This window comes from Mus caroli, unplaced genomic scaffold (genome assembly GCF_978045245.1).
Source record: "Mus caroli unplaced genomic scaffold, Mus_caroli_1 scaffold_44, whole genome shotgun sequence".
In the NCBI taxonomy this organism is placed as follows: Eukaryota; Metazoa; Chordata; class Mammalia; order Rodentia; family Muridae; genus Mus; species Mus caroli.
The window spans coordinates 1,139,286-1,155,978 of NW_028227299.1; positions in this window are offsets into that span (position 1 = coordinate 1,139,286).

The following is a 16,693-nucleotide window of genomic DNA, read 5'->3' on the forward strand; positions in this document are numbered from 1 at the left end:
GTCCCAGAACCTAGATGGCTCTGGCCGATGCTGAGCAGATGGTATGATTTTATGATTCCTAATATACTTTGCACTTTGACCATGCAACCATATTATGTGTACGTATCTATAATTAAATTGAAATTGAAAATAAAAATAATAAAATTATAGAAAATAAAAACAAAATTAAAAATAAAAGAAAAGAAAACTTACAATGACATCTTACTCTCCTGTAAGGAATTATGGGTACAAAAATTTTATAAAGAAGATTTTGAAATAACTTTAAAAATTATGGAAGGAACAAGGTAATGCTAAATCTCCCTTCATTATTGATTCATCAATTCCAAATTATAAGGTATTCCACCTACAAAATAATCTGTAATTTAATAAATTCTAATTATCATGCAAATAACATTATAGTACAATATTATCATATCATAGCATTTATTTCTCCAAGATCACAGACAAGAATATTCAGTATAGTACAGAAATGAAGCTGTGAATTGAATGAATGAACTGAAGTTGATATGGGATTTTAAGAATCATTATAATTAATATACTGTCATAATGACTGAAGGGGACATAAACAGATGTATATTAACATAATGTGACTCCAGATATGAAAACAGAGCCACTAAAAACCTCTCTGAACAAATGGACAGTAATAAAAGATAGAATAAGGTATCAATACCTCTTGTGTCTGATCTTTATTACAAAGGGATGGAAAATCTATGGTAATTTATACAGGTGGGGATATTAGTAAAGGTCCAGTAGAAGGAACTATGGTAGTGAGAGAATTATTTTGACTTTGAACTGTTTAACTGGGAAAAAATAACCTTAATATAAGAAGTGAATAAGACCCTCATAAGCTGGCTCATTTGACTGTGAAATATGGAAGAGATAGAGTCAATCTGAGTGCTGTTGATGCAGAAGAACTTAGCATTATTACTACCCATCACTACTTAAATATAGGTGGCAAAATGAGATTATATGAGGAAAATTTTTCCTGGATAAATTAGTTCGTACAAGCAAACTGAATAAGGATAAATATTACAAAAAAAAAAAAGTTGGGCATGAAAGAGGTGGTATTTGATTAAGGTCATTGAACCAAATAAGAGAGAGCTCACAGGAAATTTAGCAGTGTGACTCAGCACAAACCATGGAACTGGCAGGAAGTCTGTCACTGTCAGTGGCTTAACTGAGCTCCATGATAAAGATGGCATTTACCAGGTAGAGGAGACTCTAGAATTTAGTCTAGAAGATCTGAATGTTTTACCTGACATGAAGTAGAGTTCATACAGAACTAAAGTAATTACAAGGGGATTTGAAAAGGAAACAGCAGGTATGAAGAAGTCTGTCATTGTCTTTCAAAAATCCAATGTGGATAGATATGTCCTGAGCCAGTGTGACTAAAGTGAAAGATTGAGAAAGTCAAACTGAATGTTTGTGTGTCTCTGATTAATGAATGTATAAATGATATAGTGGTACAGTTTTTTAAAATCTATGCTTAATTCAATGATGATCATTTATACCCTATGAGTAACTATATATTTCTCTCTCTAAAAAATGTAGATTGAAATTGTTTAATCCAGTCAGGTTGCTCATTATTTCTGGATGTTGTTAATTGACAATGAACATCATGACACAGTTTCGGCGCAGGAAATGTCAAATATAGGGAGCTTCTTTGGGTATAATAGATGAGATCATGGCCATCTACTTCCTTGACCCTAGACATTCTGAAACAATGAGAGTCAGCCGGGGCCTAACTGAACGTACTATATGTGGGGGATACATGGCAGCCCCATGACAGTAATTTGAGATAACAAGTAAAATGGCTCATGGAGAATAAATATGGATGATAGATGGAGAACTTCTTATGGTAGTGTCTCCTACCCATGATGCTGAAGGGTCCATTTGAAGGGTCATTTGATACAAATCATGAAAGTTCTTCCTTATGTATTAAATTTACTAGCTTTTTTTTTTTTTTTTTACTACAGATGTTTCAGATCAACTGGCACTGGTTGACTGAGTTAGGGGTCTTCACATACCATATTCCACTTGCAAGGCTACTTTATTTAATAGTTATTTAATGCTAGCTGTTTGAGCGCTGTACAGATTTAAGATATCTGAATGCCATGAGTGCACACCTAAAGAATTATGGATCAATAAACAGTTCAAATGGGTTCAGAGACCATGTACAACTGTGGTTTCTTGGAAATTTTTAAGTTAGGTAGTCACAGATGACACACAACCCTTGCCTAGAAACATTAATAAAGTGGTTAAGGAGTTTGAACAAATCTGTATGTAGGAAAAGACTCTACCAGAAGAACAGTACATTTATTAATTAAATATTCTAGTATCAGACTGGTCTACATGCATGGGAGTTGTCATCTTTCAAGGGTTCTGACACACTGAACCAATATAGGATATTGTTATTGGTAAAAGTTGTCCTAAGGAATGGATTGTAAGACAGTATAGCTGAAAACACCATGCATTTTAATGGAGAAAAAGGAAGCCATTGCACTCAAACTAATCTGGAACTGCCCTAGAAGGGGAAAATTATCTTCACAGATGGCATACAAAACAATCTACTCAAAGATACTCTGCCACTTAAACCTGATCAGAGAGATCCCAGAAAACCCACAAGAACTAGATGGTATTATCTTATTGCTAAAGATATCACATTCTTCATTCAAAAGACATGGGGAGTTCAATATGTTACTGATTTGAAATCTTTCTCCCTCCTGGCTAATTTTCATAATCTCAGCAGTGCTATGCGGCTTCTGATTGAGAAAAATCTTCATCTGTTTTTACCAGCTATGAACTTGAGAGCTACAATAATGACTGGCCTAACAAGAAATGCACATTGGAGCTATGATGAAAGGAATGTTTTAGAGGTAACCAATGCTGTTTTAACTATATAAGACTCCTATGTCTCAGGATAGAACTTATTCATACTAATGTAATGAAAAAAAACAAGAACCTGTGACTGGGATGGTCATAGGTCTTACTATTATTATTTTACTATGTGTATACCTTTTTCAGAGAAACTTCTTTCTGTAATAGATGATGAGGAATATAGACACTCGAAACTGCTCAAAATCCAGGAAACAAAAAAAACAAAACAAAAAAAAAAAAACAACAACAAAAAAAAAAGATCTGTGATGTACTTGACCCTAAATGAAATAAATCTATCAACTCCGTGGCAGTATAAATTAAAAAAAAAAATTCTCCTATAGGCACATAAGAAGAGGCACAATTAGAAACGTTGGCCTTGTAAGAGTAGCTGTGGGGTTGTTGGAGGAAGTTTTACTTCCGTATTTTCCTGCTGCCTCCCAATCCAGGCAGTGAAGAAGGGCAGTGAGAGGAATATATAGTGAATGAGTAAAATTTAATTAATTAATTTAAAAAGAAATATAAAAATTAAACAGATTAAATTGGGGAAGTTGAGATTTTGGGTTTCTAGCATTGATTAGTACTAAAAAGTAGGTATTTTGAAAGTTCAGTTAAAAATCACTATAAATAAAACAAAGAATAAGGAAAAATAAAGTATTGGAAAATATGCTACACAATTAAGCATATAAAGATAATAAAAATAATAGAGAGAACACAAAGAACAGAATAAAAATAAAGTGAAAAGATGGCAACTGAAGTGTTTCCAATTTTTCTAGAATATATTAATCTTATCGAGCAATTATATATATTAATTAACACCACGCAAGAATCACCCCCATCAAGAAAAACTATTTTAGAATCCCACTCAGACATGTGATAGAGAAAATGAGGAAAACAGCAGAGATAATTTTCAAAAGAAGAAATAAACAAAAGGAGATTCATTACATTGGATCAACCAATTCTTGGAATCAGAAGCAATGGAAAGAACAATGGAATGCCATATTTGAAACTAAGAAATATACCTTTTGTCATGAAGGGTTTCATTTATCTATTTGGTTTTTAACCCAAGAATATGTGGCATGACATCATTAGCAAATTCAGAACAATTTTCCTTGGCATACATTAAAACAAATTCTGAGCAATTTCCTTACTTGAACTTTAGTGATTTTAAACTGTAATTAAACTAATGGACATAAAGCCAATAAATTTAATTATAGAAAGCAATATGAGTTTGTATTTATTTTCTTATTTATTTATTTATTTATTTGTTTGTTTGTTTGTTTGTTTGTTTGTTTATTTATTATTGGGTATTTATTTCATTTACATTTCCAATGCTATCCCAAAAGTCTCCGACACCTTCCCTGACCCACTCCTCCACCCATCCACTTGCACCTCTTGGCCCTGGCGTTCCCCTGTACTGAGGCATATAAAGTCTGCACAACCAATCGGCCTCTCTTTCCACTGATGGCCAACCAGGCGATCTTCTGATACATATGCAACTAGAAACACGAGCTCTGGGGGCGAGGGGGGGAATACTGGTTAGTTCATATTGTTGTTCCACCTATATGATTGCAGATATCCCACCCTCCATCTCCCTGGGTACTTCCTTCAACACCTCCACTGGTGCCTTATGATCCATCCAATAGCTGACTGTGAACATCCATGTCTGTGTTTGCTAGGCTCCAGGATAGTCTCATAAGAGACAGCTATATCTGGGTCCTTTCAGCAAAATCTTGCTAGTGTATGCAATGGTGTCAGCGTTTGGAGGCTAATTATGGGATGGATCCCCGGGTATGGCAGCCTCTAGATGGCCCATCCTTTCGTCTTAGTTCCAAACTTTGTCTCTGTAACTCCTTCCATGGGTGTTTTGTCCCAATTCCAAGAAGGGATAAAGTATCCACATCTTGGTCTTCGTTCTTCCCGAGCTTCATGTGTTTCGCAAATTGTTCTTATATCTTTAGTATTCTAAGATTCTGATCCACTTATCAGTAAGTACATATCATGTGAGTTCTTTTGTGATTGACTTCCCTTACACAGTATGATGCTCTCCAGGTCCATCCATTTGACTAGAATTTTAATATATTCATTCTTTTTAATAGCTGAGTAGTACTCCATTTTGTAAATGAACCACATTTTCTGTATCCATTCATCTGTTGAGGATCATCTGGGTTCTTTCCAGCTTCTGGCTATTATAAATAAGGCTGTTATGAACATAGTGGAGCCTATGTCCTTCTTAACAGTTGGAACATCTTCTGGATATATGCCCTGGAGAGGGCATATTTGCAGGATCCTCCAGTAGTACTATGTCCAATTTTCTGAGGAACCACCAGACTGATTTCCAAAATGGTTGTACAAGCTTGCAATCCCACCAGCAATGGAGGAATGTTCCTCTTTCTCCACATCCTCGCCAACATCTGCTGTCACCTGAATTTTTGATCTTAGCCATTCTGACTGGTGTGATGTGGAATCTCAGGGTGGTTTGATTTGCATTTCCCTGATAATTAAGTATGTTGAGCTTTTTTTCAGGTGCTTCTCAGTCATTCAGTATTCCTCAGGTTAGAATTCTTTGTTTAGCTCTGAGCCCCATTTTTAATGGGTTTATTTGATTTTCTGGAGTCCACCTTTTTGATTTCTTTATATATATTGGATATTAGTCCTCTATCTGATTTAGGATAGGTAAAGATCCTTTCCCAATCTGTTGGTGGACTTTTTCTCTTATTGACGCTCTCTTTTGCCTTATAAAAGCTTTAGAATTTTAAGAGGTCCCATTTGTTGATTCTCTATCTTAAAACACAAGCCATTGCTGTTCTATTCAGGAAATTTCCCCCTTTGCCCAGGGAAAGGCATTTCTGGGATATCTTCCAGGCTTTTTTCCACTTTCACCTCTATAAGTTCCACTTTCTCTGGCTTTGAGTAGAGTTCCTTAATCCACTTAGATTTGACCTTAGTACAAGGAGATAGAAATGGATTGATTCATTCTTCTACATGATAACCGCCAGTTGTGCTAGGGCCATTTGTTGAAAATGTTGTCTTTTTTTCACTGGACGGTTTTAGCTCAAAGATCAAGTGACCATAGGTGTGGGGGTTCATTTCTGGGTCTTCAATTCTATTCCATTGGTCTACTTGTCTGTCGCTATACCAGTACAATGCAGTTTTTATCACAATTGCTCTGTAGTAAAGCTTTAGGTCAGGCATGGTGATTCCACCAGAGGTTCTTTTATCCTTGAGAAGAGTTTTTGCTTTTCTAGGTTTTTTGTTATTCCAGATGAATTTGCAGATTTCCGTTTCCAATTCGTTGAAGATTGCTTTTGGCAAAATAGCCATTTTTACAATGTTGATCCTGCCAATCCATGAGCATGGGAGGTCTTTCCATCTTCAGAGATCTACTTTAGTTTCTTTCTTTAGAGACTTGAAGTTCTTATCATAGAGATATTTCACTTCCTTAGTATCACACCAAGGTATTTTATAATATTTCTGACCATTGAAAAGAGGGTTGCTTCACTGAATCATTTCTCAGCCTGTTTATCCTTTTCTAGAGAAAGGCCATTGACTTTTTTGAGTTAATTTCATATCCAGAAGCTTTATTGAAGTTGTTTATCATGTTTAGGAGTTCTCTGGTGGAATTTTTATGGTCACATATGTATACAATCATATCATCTGCAAAAAGTGATATTTTGACTTCTTCCTTTCCAATTTGTAACCCCTTGATCTCCTTTTGTTGTTGCTTCAAGTACAATGTTGAATAGGTAGGGAGAAAATGGTCAGGCTTGTCTAGTCCCTGACTTTAGTGGTATTGCTTCCAGCTTCTCATATTGGCTTCTTGATATTGGCTACTGGTTTGCTGTAGATTGCTGTTATCGTGTTTAGGTATGGGCCTTGAATTCCTGATCTTCCAAGACTTTTATCATAATTGGGTCATGATTTTTTTCAAATAATTTTTCTCAGCATCTAATAATGTGGTTTTTGTCTTTGAGTTTGTTTATATAATGGATTATGTTGTTGGATTTCCCTATATTAAACCATCCCTGCATCCCTGCATCCCTGCATCCCTGCATCCCTGCATCCCTGCATCCCTGCATCCCTGCATCCCTGCATCCCTGCATCCCTGCATCCCTGCATCCCTGCATCCCTGGAATGAAACCTACTTGGTCAGGATTGATGATTGTTTTGGTGTGTTCTTGGATTTGGTTATCGAGAACTTTACTGAGTATTTTTGCGTCAATATTCATAAGGGAAATTGGTCAGAATTTCTCTATCTTTGTGGGGTCTTTCTGTGGTTTAGGTATCAGAGTAATTGTGGCTTCATAGAATGAGTTGGGTAGATTCTGCTTCTATCTTTTGGAATAATTTGTGAAGAACTGGAATTAGATCTTCTTTGAAGGTCTCATAGAACTCTGCAGTAAACCTATCTGGTCCTGGGATTTTTTTGGTTGGAAGACTATAAATGAATGTTTCTATTTCTTTAGGGGATATAGGACTGTTTAGATCATTAACCTGATCCTGATTTATCTTTGATACATGGTATCTGTCTAGAAATTTGTCCATTTCATCTATGTTCTCCAGTTTTGTTTAGCATACCCATTTGTAGATGGATCAGATAGTGTTTTGGATTTCTTCAGGATCTGTTGTTATGTCTCCCTTTTCATTTCTGATTTTGTTAATGAGGATGCTGTCCCTGTGCACTCTAGTGAGTCTGGCTCACTATCTATCTTGTTGATTTTCTCAAAGAACCAGCTGCTTGATTGGTTGATTCTTTGAATAGTTCTTGTTTCTACTTGGTTGATTTAGCCCCTGAGTTTGATTACGTCCTGTGGTCTACTTCCCTTGAGTGAATTTGCTTCCTTTTGTTCTAGAGCTTTCAGGTGTGTTGTCAAGCTGCTAGTGTGTGCTGTCTCTAGTTTCTTTGTGTAGGCACTCAGAGCTATGAATTTTCCTCTTAGAAATACTTTCATTATGTCCCATATTTTGGGTATGTTGTGGCTTGACTTTCATTAAACTCCAAAAAGGCCTTAACAACGTGAATGTTGGCATTCCATTATTTATGTTGTTATTGAAGATCAGCCTTAGTCCATGGTGGTCTGATAGGACACATGGGACAAGTTCAACATTTTCGTATCTGTTGAGGCCTGTTTTGTGATCAATGATATGGTCAGTTTTGGAGAAGGTACCATGAGGTGCTGAGAAGAAGGTATATCCTTTTGTTTTAGAATAAAATGTTCTGTAGATATCAGATTTGTTTCATAACTTTTATTAGTTTCACTGTGTCCCTGTTTAGTTTCTCTTACCATGATCTCTCCATTGGTGAAAGTGTTGTGTTGAAGTCTCCCACTATTATTGTGTGAGTTGCAATGTGTGCTTTGAGCTTTACTAAAGTTTCTTTAATGAATGTGGCTGCCCTTGTATTTGGAGCATATATATTCTGATTTGAGAGTTCCTCTTGGAAGATTTTACCTTTGATGAGTATGAAGTGTCCCTCCTGCTTTTTGATGACTTTGGGTTGGAAGTCAATTTTATTAGATATTAGAATTTCTACTCCAGCTTGTTTCTTCTGAACATTTGTTTGGAAAATTGTTTTCCAGCCTTTCATTCTGAGGTAGTGTCTCTCTTTTCCATGACATGAGTTTCCCGAAAGCAGCAGAATGTTGGGTCCTGTTTGTGTAGCCAGTCTATGCCTTTTTATTGGGTCTATGCCTTTTTATTGGGTAGTTGAGTCCATTGATATTAAGAGATATTAAGGAAAAGTAATTGTTGCTTCCTATTATGTTTGTTGTTAGAGTTAGCACTATCTTCTTGCAGCTGTCTTTTTTTTTAGGTTTGTTGAAGGATTACTTTCTTGCTTTTTTTAGGACGTGGTTTCCATCCTCCTATTGGTTTTTTTCTGTTACTATCCTTTGAAGGCCTGCACGTGTGAATTTGGTTTTGTCATGGAATACCTTGCTTTCTCAATTGAAGGTAATTGAGAGTTTGGCTGAGTATAGTAACCTGGGCTGCCATTTGTGTTCTCTTAGTGTCTGTATAACATCTGTCCAGGATCTTCTGGCTTTCACAGTCTCTGGTGAAAAGTCTGGTGTAATTCTGATAGGCTTGCCTTTATATGTTCCTTGACCTTTTCCCCTTACTGCTTTTACTATTCTTTATTTAGTGCCTTTGTTGTTCTGATTATAATGTGTCTGGAGGAATTTCTTTTCTGGTCCAGTCTATTTGGAGTTCTTTAGGCTTCTTGTGTGTTCATGGGCATCTCTTTCTTTAGGTTTGGGAACTTTTCTTCTATAATTTTGTTGAAGATATTTGCTGGCCCTTTGAGTTGAAAATCTTCATTCTCATCTACATCTATTATCTATAGGTTTGGTTTTCTCAATGTGTCCTGGATTTCCTGGATGGTTTGAGTTAGGATCTTTTTGCATTTTTGCATTGTCTTTGATTGTTTTGTCAATGTTCTCTATGGAATCTTATGCACCTGAGATTCTTTCTTCCATCTCCTGTATTCTGTTGCTGATGCTCACATCTATGGTTCCAGATTTCTTTCCTAGGATTTCTATCTCTAGCGTTGCCTCATTTGGGTTTTCTTTATTGTGTCAACTTCCCTTTTTAGGTTTAGGATGGTTTTGTTCATTTCCACCACCTGTTTGGATGTGTTTTCCTGTTTTCCTTTAAGGACTTTTAATTCTCCTGTATTTCTTTAAGTGAGTTATTAAAGTCATGAGATATGCCTTTAAATCCAGGTCTAGCTCTTCCGGTGTGTTGGGGTACCCAGGACTGACTGAGATGGGAGTGCTGGGTTCTGATGAAGGTGAGTGTTCTTGGTTTCTGTTAGTAAGATTCTTGTATCTGTCTTTCACCATCTGGTAAACTCTGGAGTCAGTTGTTATTGTTGTCTCTGGTTAGAGCTTGTTCCTTTTATGATTTTGTTAGCCTCTACCAGCATACCTGGGAGATTAGCTCTCTTCTGAGTTTCAGTGGTTAGAGCCCTCTCTGCAGGCAAGCTCTCCTCTTGCAGAGAAGGTGCACAGATATCTGTTGATCGGATTTGCCTCCTGGCAGAAGATGAAGGGCAGAAACAGGGCCTGTCCCAGAAGCTGTTAGCTTCTGTAGTCCACACTTGTCTTGGTGTGATCTGGGAAGGAAGATGGCTCCTGCAGATGCTCAGGCTAAGCCCTCCTGGGCGGTGTGGACACCTCACCTCTGGCAGGGAAGGTGACAGGATGTCTGGAGCCCAAAACGGGGTCTGCCTTAGAAGCTCTGTAGCTCCCACCTGACCCAGAAACTTTTAGCTTTTGTAGTCCACATTCTCACCTGTGCAGACTAGTCTTGGCATGATCCAGGAACCAAGATGTCTCTGGCAGATGTTCCAGAAATGGCTTCCAGGGCCGGGCAAATACCTCTCCTCTGGTAGGGAAGGTGCCTGAATGTCTGGAGCGCAAAATGGGGTCTGCCACAGAAGCTTTGTGACTCCTGCCTATCCCAGAAGCTGTTAGGTTCTGTAGTCCACACTCTTACCTGTCTTCTTCCTTTTCTTAAGTTATTGAAGAGTCAACTATGAAACAATGAAACCTTCCATGCACACTCCAGTGAAGTCTGCTTGAAAGGCTAAGAAGCCTGGAAGCACTCACAAGGCAAAGAGTTTCACAGAAACTCACCTCCTGGAGCTTTGGTGTTTTCATTGACCAGTATGCTCATACCCTATCCCTGGTATAGTCTGGTATATGGATCCACATGCTCTCTTTTAGTATTAACTTATTCTAAGTGCCTTTTAGGATTGAATTCTGACATAGCCAGAGCCTTCGCCAGTGTTCCAAGGTTCGTAAGGAAGTTACCTATTCAGCAACTAATTAAGCATTACCAAAGACAGAGCCAGCAGCTCAGAGATGGTCTGCAAAGTATTTACTAAGGACAATAGCAAATCTCACCCAAACAAGGGAATACCATAATAGAGCTAGGGAATCCCACTGAGACAGGTATCTTCTCTACAGCAAGCTTCATATTAGAAGCAAGCTTCATATTAGAAGCAAGTTGGTGAATTCGTCTGAAGACCCAGGAAATAGGGGGGTTGTTGTGTTGCAGTATTCATGAGAAGGTCTGCTAATGAAAAACCCCTGGCTCACTTCTTAGTGGCAGCAGCCTGGTCCCCATCTTCTTTAGATGTATGTATTCCTTTAGTGAATTGTATTACCTCTGGTTTCTTGCTATTCTGCTGTATAAAAAGCTTAATGCTTGACCTGAAAAAGTACATTGAGATTCTACACAATCTCGCTTGTTGGTCTGTCTGTCATTCGGCTTTTTGCCCACCTGTGACTGGAGACCAGTTCCACATAGACAAAGGAACCCAGAGGGTTGCAGCAGAAATGATACGCATTTAATTAAATTATTGTCCATACATGTAGAGAAGTGTGAAAATACAAAGTTTGTATTTTGAGATATGCCTGTGATATCATGACTTCCTGGAGGTGAAAAAGGACCACAATGTCAAAAATGTGCTCTTAGAAATAAGCTAATAGTACTAATACTCATAATGTCAATTAACAATGATGATAATACTAAGAATATAAATAAATATATATTTGTAGTAAGAAAATTAAGCATATATATATATACATATATATATATATGTATATTATATATATATGTATAAATCATTACAAATTTAAATGTCCCATTTCTTCTCCTGACACCTTTATGAAAAATACAAATTTACAAAGTAATCATAATATTGTGTGTGTGTGTGTGTGTGTGTGTGTATCAATAATACCTAAAAAAGAGGCCATGAATTTATAACGAAGAAATAAAAGTGCTTTGGGGTGTGTTTTAATCAGTAACCTTGCATGAGGTTCTCAAAATATGAGAGTAAAACATCCGCATATGTAGCAGAGAATTGCCTTGTGGGAGGGACATCAATGTGAAAAGAGTCCCTTGGTCCTGTGAAGGCTTGATGCCCCAGTGTAGGGGAATGCTAGTGTGCAGGAAGGTGGGAGTGGTAGCACCATCATAGAAGCATGGGGAGGGGGAATGGGATAGGGGCTTTTAGAAGGGGAAACCAGGAAATGTAATGTAATTTACATTTGAATTGTAAATAAAGAAAATATCCAATAAAAAATAGTGAAACAGACATTAAGAAATTATCTGTTAAAAAATATGGTTAAACAATCACTGAGGGAATGGAAATATTTAGAGTAAAACATCTTCCTAAAGCAAAAGAAAGAAAGAAAAGAAAAAAAGAAAGAAAAAAAAGAAAAAAGCAGTGAGGTGTACAACAAAACTTACGTAAGATATAAAACAATGATTAAAAATATAGACATCAGTAAGATTAAATGTGAGCATATCTAAATTCCAATCCAAAGGCATAGTTTATTATGAAATTTCCACATCTATTTGGTAAATGAGACCCACAATACGTTCCATGTAAGGAAACTAATATCAGAGAAACGACATGCAAATATGTCACTAGAGATAAAGACATATAATTAGTTTATTAGTAGAATAAACACACAAAGAATAGCTATAAACATATAAATATCCATGCCAACAAAGCTCCCACATATATAAAACAAGAGTTAAGAGATTCAAAAATTTCACAAAAGACCAATCAATATATAATATTTAGTAATACAAAGATGACTAGATTCAATGAACACATATGGGCCACTCAATCCAGCAAGAGGAGAGTACAAATTATTACTAAATGAACTCTAAAACATTCTCTGTATAAACAATATGCTAGACAATGAAATAAAGCCAAATATATTTAAATATGTCATCATCATAGTAAGTAAATTCTCCAAAGTAGAAATTGAAAATTGTTATGCTGGATATTGTAAGGTTTCCACAGACCAACAGAGACCAGCAGGAGGCCAACTTGTATGTAAAAGAAAACAATCTTTATTCAAGCTCGAGTTCAGACCCTCCAATCTTCCTAGCACAGTGGAAGGTGCACAAGGTGCTGTGCTAGTACAAGTCTTGCCTGTTCATCATGGTAATCGGGTAGGAGACATTCCAATTTGGCAGTTACATGATTGGTTGACATTTGCTTAGCACATTTCTTTCAGCTAGTAATGATTTCAGCTTGGTATGAATGGTTACTAGTTTCATCAATCTACTTTAGACATAAGGTACTTTCCCCACTTAAGAACTGATTGGTTGTTGTTACGAGTTGAGTGGACATTTGCCCAGGGAAATTGTGATTGTTACATAAGTGACATTGCTCCTGGAACAAGTTGGGGTTTTTCCAGTAGCTAAGTTCATTCAGATAGCAAGATAAAATGGAGTCTGATAGCAAAATGGAGTTTTTAATGTTAACTGGGTCCTTCAGAAATTAATATTATGAATTTGGAAAGTTCAAACTTAGGTACACAGTAAATGTTAGGTCTAAAAAGCAACCTGGGGCAGATGGCTGACTAAGATGTCTATTAACATCAGAATGGATGCTGGCCAGCTCTCTCAACTGGCCTCTTCAGTACCTATTCCTAGTACACCTTATCCTGCTCCCCAAACTGAACTTCTCCCTCCTAGGAATAAGGCTTCCACTACCCTTACACCAGCTTTTGATCCCTGTATAACTCAGACATTTTGGCTATGCTCCCTTTTGGTCTCTGGATTCCCACGTACTCTTTTGGCTTATTATCTCTTCTTTTCCTCTTTTGCTTTTACACCTCCCTCTCTTCTCATGGCCATGTTCAGTCTGGACTCTTCCAAATACCTTTGGTTGTTCTCTCCCTCATCAAACCTTCTCCTGGAACCATAACCAGGAGAAATAATGGGCTAATTTATATTCATTCAGTAAACGCACTCCTATGCTGTTGCAGCTGGCCAGCAGCTCGCAACATGAACGGTTCGACTGAGATGGCCACTCGAGCTAAGGGAGGAACTAGACGGGGAGAAAGAAGAAGTGGAGCCAAGACAAGTTCATCCTGTTCAAAGCTCAATTTTACCAGTTCTGACATTCAGTTATAAAGGAAAGGGGAGGGAACCCGATTCCTGCCGAATGGTCTCGGGGTCCAGTAGCAGGGTGAACACGTGTGTGGCTCCAAGCAGCAAAGCGCGCAGTCCAGCAGTGGGCATGGCAGAACGAATGAGCAGGAAACTCCACCCTTGAGCAAGCAGGTTTCAGGCTGGCAGTGGGGAGACTACATCTCCTCCCATTTGTTAACAAAAAATAAATTAAAAAAAAAAAAAACGGAAGGGCTGGCCTGAGGCAAAAAACTTATTTATACTCAATAGTTCTGCCTGAATTCTTAGGGCTAAAAAACCTGCTTCCGTGGGATTCCCTAACTTTTCTTATGGTAAACTGTATCTGGCTAAACTGTCCTTTCTATCCTAGTGAGCAACTAACAGAATAGCCCTGAGCTCTGACTTTATAATGCTAATTAGTGCTGAATAGGTAACTTCTTGGTCACATTTTAAGTAGGACATTGGAACCCTGGCTAAGTTTGACTGAACAAATTTGAAATACACCTTATTAAGAATAACACTGAGTTGAATTTCCTCCGCATTTTTGGATGACAGGCGGGAAACAGGGAGAAGGGGTATGACCGGCTCTGTAGTACAAGGCCAGTTGGCTTTTTTATTTGGGTGGGAGGCAGTGAAGGGCTTGCCCTTTCAACAGTACTTCTCCAACCTCTCTCCCCCCTATTAATTAAGTTTAATAAGGCAACGCTAAACTGAGGTGATCAAATGATTTCTCATCCGTAGATGAGTGGGCTTGGGTGGACATTGACCCGATTCCTCCCGTGGGTGCAATCACGACCCACACCTGTGGCTCTTGGTATCTTTTGGGGAGGGGGAGGCAGAGTCTTAGGTATTTTTTGTTTTTTTGCTGGAATCAGATACCAACCTCCATTTTAAATCGAGCATGTTGCAAAGGGAACTCAGAAATGGTCAGGCTGGACCTGCAGTAATTCTCTGCATCAAGACATACCCATACTGTATTCATATGATCACGAACCAGTATGCACAGTTCTGAGTACTGTGCAGCTCCTAAAGGATAATTGTCAACCTCAGATTTAGCAAGGCCTAGGCAAGAATTATGTCATTAGTAACACCACAATTTGTGGCTAAAATAGGGGCTGGAAGTCGTTCCCCCTCATACCTGTTATTCCCATAGCCTGAGGAACTAAGGACACCTTGCAGTAACAGCAAGGGTGAAAAGCCAGAGGCCAGCTAAGGCCGTCTATCAAAATAAAATCCAATCTCTGTAAATATTTGAAATTTCTAGTCTAATTTCTAACTCAGACTGAAAGCCACGTGCTGGAATGTCCTTGGAAGGAAGATAGTAGTTGCCACCTGTGTGCTCTTGGGGGAGGGGAATGTACGCCTGCTGGTCCAGCTGGAGAATGTTGATTAACCTGCTTGAAAAAGGAAAGAAATCTAGACAATGAGAAAGTAGCAATGCAAATTTTCTTTTTGGGGAAGTCAGTTGCAAATTGTAAAGCTAAGGCTAGTCTCTGGCCTCCTGTAGGGGAGTTGGCTCAGAGGAAAACAGTGTTTCTGGGAGCTTCCGATCCCAGCTGAGTTTTAGAATGATACTTATGAGAAGAGTCAGGATCTGTGTTCATCTGATGAATTAATCTCTCTGGCAGCCACGGCGCTCCATGTCTTTTGTGAAAAAATACAAACCGAGCCTCTTCCCCAGATTAGAACCAGATCTGGACCCTTCCATTTGTTAGTCAGGGGATCCTTCCATTTTACCAATGCATAAGAATTAGAAGTAACTGGATGCCAATGGCGATCTGCTGCAGACTGACCTTTAATATCAGTTGTAAAAAATTTAGGACAAATAAGGTAAAGGCAAGGTGAGCCTTTGGTGACCTTGGGGGATATGCTCTGAATTAACTTTGCTAGATAATTTAGAATATAGGAATCTCTAACATTGGACTGAATATTAGACCAGTCTAAGATTGAGTTAGAATGGCTGGTCACACTGAAGAAAAGAAAAAAATCATTATGACTCTATTAAATGACTAATTTTACTAAGTCTGAATATACAGTCTCTGATGTACTATTACCATAAAGTTAAAAGGCTAGAAGCTAGTCTAAACTGGAAAAACGACAAGCAAGGATGGATCTAAGACATGAATTTAATTTAGGTTTTTAGTTATTTCAATCAGGACACTGAATCAACTTACCTGCCAGCTCGGCACACAAATTACTAATATGCTTCTGCAGCGTTCTGTGGAGAGAACCTGTTTTTCCCTTTCCTAATAAGGTAGCTGTTTTAGGATCAATCTGTAAGCCAATAAGTAGATCTTTTTAAGATACTATAAAGCATTTATTAAATTCTTGACATTTAAATTTCAAATTTTGAAAATAAAGGTATGATTTAAATAGTGTGCATGGGAATGCACTAAATAGTATGTACGGGGATACAATTTCTTTATTTTTTGTCTTTTAAGAAGTTTAAAATTTTACAATATCTAACCTTTTGAATTAATAACTTGTTGACAAAATATTTTAAATATTTGGCTGTAAAGGGGCAGTGACTCATTGTACCTTCAATCATTTTTCTTAAGGAGAGGTTGTAACTAGAAAGCTTGAAAAGTTATTAAGAGTCATATGTGCATAATTTATTTATTAACTAGAAATATGTATAAGCAATTGTAAATTTGAGAATTAATAGTATCATCTGAGGGATGAACAATCTCAAGCAATTATGAGCTCAGAGCATTGACTATTAATATACAAATTAAGGTTTGGTTGTTCAGCATTTTAAAGTACCATCTACAGCACACAACTAGATTATTTGTGCTGGAACAGGGGAAACTGTGTGTCTTAAGACTCTGCCCCACAGCAGCTAGTTGGGCCCACATGGGCCAATGATCGGCTGGGAGGA